Here is a 3,368-nt window from a genome sequence, read left to right on the forward strand (position 1 = left end):
GACCCCAGCAACCAAAATTTGACATGCAAATGCTGGATCAGCTTCTCAAGTCCATCAATGGCATGCTAGAACCTGCAAAACTGATTGAAAACTCCAAATATGCAAGTTGGTTGTCAGATTTGAGATTGAAACCCCAGAGAAAAACTGTTTTTGTCAAAACTTTTCTGATTCTCAAGATCATCCAAAGATGCAAGAGAAGAGCATACTTTGTTTTTCAAAAAACTACAATACAGTTTATTTGCCCCCCTCGAATCTCTCAAATAAGGAAACTAAAATCTACTCTTGCACATAGAAAAGCTCTGATACCATGTTAGAATCTGAAAAGATTAATAACCCAGAAAACTAGTGCAAAGAGTAAATATCTAAACTATGAATGCAAATGCTACAAAATCAAAATAGCATCATAGAGTTAGTCTCCAAGAGAGTAATGCAAATGCTGGAAGCAAAATAGCATTAAGAGGATGCAAAAATAAGAGATACAAATACAAGCCAGGTAGCATGCTTATATAGGCAAGGAAGAGAGAGGAGGTGGCAACACCAACCAATGAGGAGCAACCATCTATCGGACTAAAGATAGCAAAGTATCTTCCCAAGATAGCTAATGGATGCTCACATGTAGGAAGGTGACACCTCACAACCATTCACCTAATAAGACATGCTTTATTAACCTAAGCGAGATTATTAAAAGTGTAGGAAAAACCTAGCAAAATAGAAAAAATAAAAAACTACACTAACACCATGATGCCACCAATCATGTGCCATTCCTTCTAAGTGAAGGATCGCAAATTGAAGTGCATCCTCTTCTGTCATCGGGCTAAGGGTAAGATAAGTGTTCAATTTTTGTAGCCAAGCACGTGTAGTGGTCTTTTCTGATCCATCAAAATGTGGAAGTGTTACTTTATTTACTTTGCATTTAAGATCTTGATTTTGCGTTCTTCTTCCTCTCCTGGAATTTTCTTGCCTATTGGCTTCACAGAATTCTCTAAATGTTACTAGCTCTCTGATTTCTGGTTCAAGACCATCGTAAGCTCTTGCATTCTCAATAGCATTATTGGTTGTTCGTCCCTCTCCTTCCATCGAGGGGTCCTTCTGAGGTAAGAAAGGGGGTTTGGGCACTCAAGATGATGAAGCTCCATTATTTTTCTAAGTGGTTTGAACTTACATCTCTTCCACTAGCATTATTGTTTCTTAGATTGTTTATGGAATTTCCCATGTTCTGTAAGGCTTGAAGAAGTACTTGATTTGATCTTTCTATTTGTTCTTCTAAGGTTTGGTTTGTTTGTTCCATAACATTTATAATTTCATTAGATAATTGCTCACTCCTCTTTGCTCCTCTTGTCATTTACTATATTTTTAGGATGGCAGGATCAGGCTCTGATACCAATTGTAATGTCCCCTTTTTCAAGGTCCCTCAGATCAATCTTAGTTTCTAATCAAAGGTCTTATGAATGTCTCTAAGTATCTGTTCTATACTTGAAATGATATTTATTACCAAGAATATCTAATTTCTTGAGTTTGATATATATATATATATATATATATATATATATATATATATATATATATATATATATATATGATAACTTTGTGTGAATGATAACCTTATAGAAGATGAAGGAAGTGTGAAGTTAGATTCTTTCTAATTATATTTCCTCTTATATTCTCCCCTTATTAATTTATGTCCTTGCTCTATTGATAAATCAATCACAACCTAATATTCTTCTTATTAATATTGCTTTAATATCCCCCCTCTATCAACAGGATTGGAATAGTAATAATGAATCCCTTCGATGAGCGGGAAGACCAGTGTCAACGCGGGGTCAGTACATGGTTCAGTGCTGAGAGGGTGGTAGTTATGGTTTTGATGCCTCGTATTACTCTCCCAATGTATATTAATGGTATATCAACACTTATCTGTATCTTTTCCCTTCTATCCAACATTTGTGTACATCTCGACTACGAATAGAATGCTTACGTCCTTCATACTTTGTCACTAACCTTGTTCAATGCGTTAGCAGGTTTGATATCTTCTCCCGTGATGGTCTACTCTGTCTACAATCTTACCTCGGGTGCAATCTATTATGTCATCTTTGGTATATTCCGGCACTTCCTTGCTCCACGTACTAATGTGAACTTGATGTCTTTACTTGATGTCTGAACTTGATGTCTTTATCTATCTTTTATCTATCTATCTATCTTACTCTGTCTCCTCCCAATTCGATCCATGTCCTTATCATCTTAAGTAGGCGGCATCAAATTTGGAGAGGTGTGGATGAACCGACGAGCCGTATGTTTGTGATTTGATTTTGATTGACTTGTTTTTAATCACATATATGTATAAAGGTGTTAGTCATTATATAAGAGTTACATAAAGAGTATTTGATATATATATATTTTTTATAAGATATAAGTATTAAATATGTTATATAACATTGTATGCCTATAATAACATATTCAAATATATGTTGTTCTATTATTATTTATATTAGTTCTTGTATTATTAATATATATAATATTGATTAGTCTCTTAATCAATTTATTATAATTATCATTAGTTATTAATATCATATACATTCAATTGTGAATATATTATAATCTTCTTTGGTTTCATAATGTAATTATAATATTTATTATTATTCTTAATTATTATCATTGTATAATATGTTATTCAAATTTTCATATATCCTTAAATTTGGGCTCATGACATATTACCATCGAACTCAAGGGTTTAGATTGATTTTCATCCATAAAAAGAGTACGTACGAACCAAGGATTTGAGAATTAATCAATTATCTATTCAAGACTAGCAACCCTTGGCTCTCTATGCACATACTCATTCTTTGTATGAAATAAACATTAATAAAAACTTAATAGAAGTGAAAGCTAAGATAAAACAATGTTCTGCAATAGAATACACATCTACTCTCCTCACATATTCTATACAATTTTACTTTTGCCCACAAAATCATATAGAAACATAAGAAAACACAAAGAAAGTAAATGAGAATAAAGGAAATGGAAAAATCATTCCTTTAGTAGTCAACCACCAACCCATAACTAATAACATTTAAAACACATAGTTTACTAGCAATCCCCTAAAAGGAAGTTCTTTGTCACTGATTTAGTAGCTCTCAAGAAAAAATTTGTGCAAATCTAAACAAGAGGAATAATCGTAGAACAATATTGATCGATACCAAACCTAAACCAAATGATTCAATACCACATCAAGGTTCAATTAAATATATGTCATTTCCAAGTATTCACTATCAAACAATTAGTTACACCACTTACAATTGTTATTATTTCCACTATCGATTTCATCAAGAAAATATCTCCAATTCAAGGCATTCACAAGGAAAATGAGGGAA

The sequence above is a fragment of the Cupressus sempervirens genome, chromosome 10, assembly GCF_028749045.1.
Source record: "Cupressus sempervirens isolate cs-2001-9-10 chromosome 10, ASM2874904v1, whole genome shotgun sequence".
NCBI classification, from domain to species: Eukaryota; Viridiplantae; Streptophyta; class Pinopsida; order Cupressales; family Cupressaceae; genus Cupressus; species Cupressus sempervirens.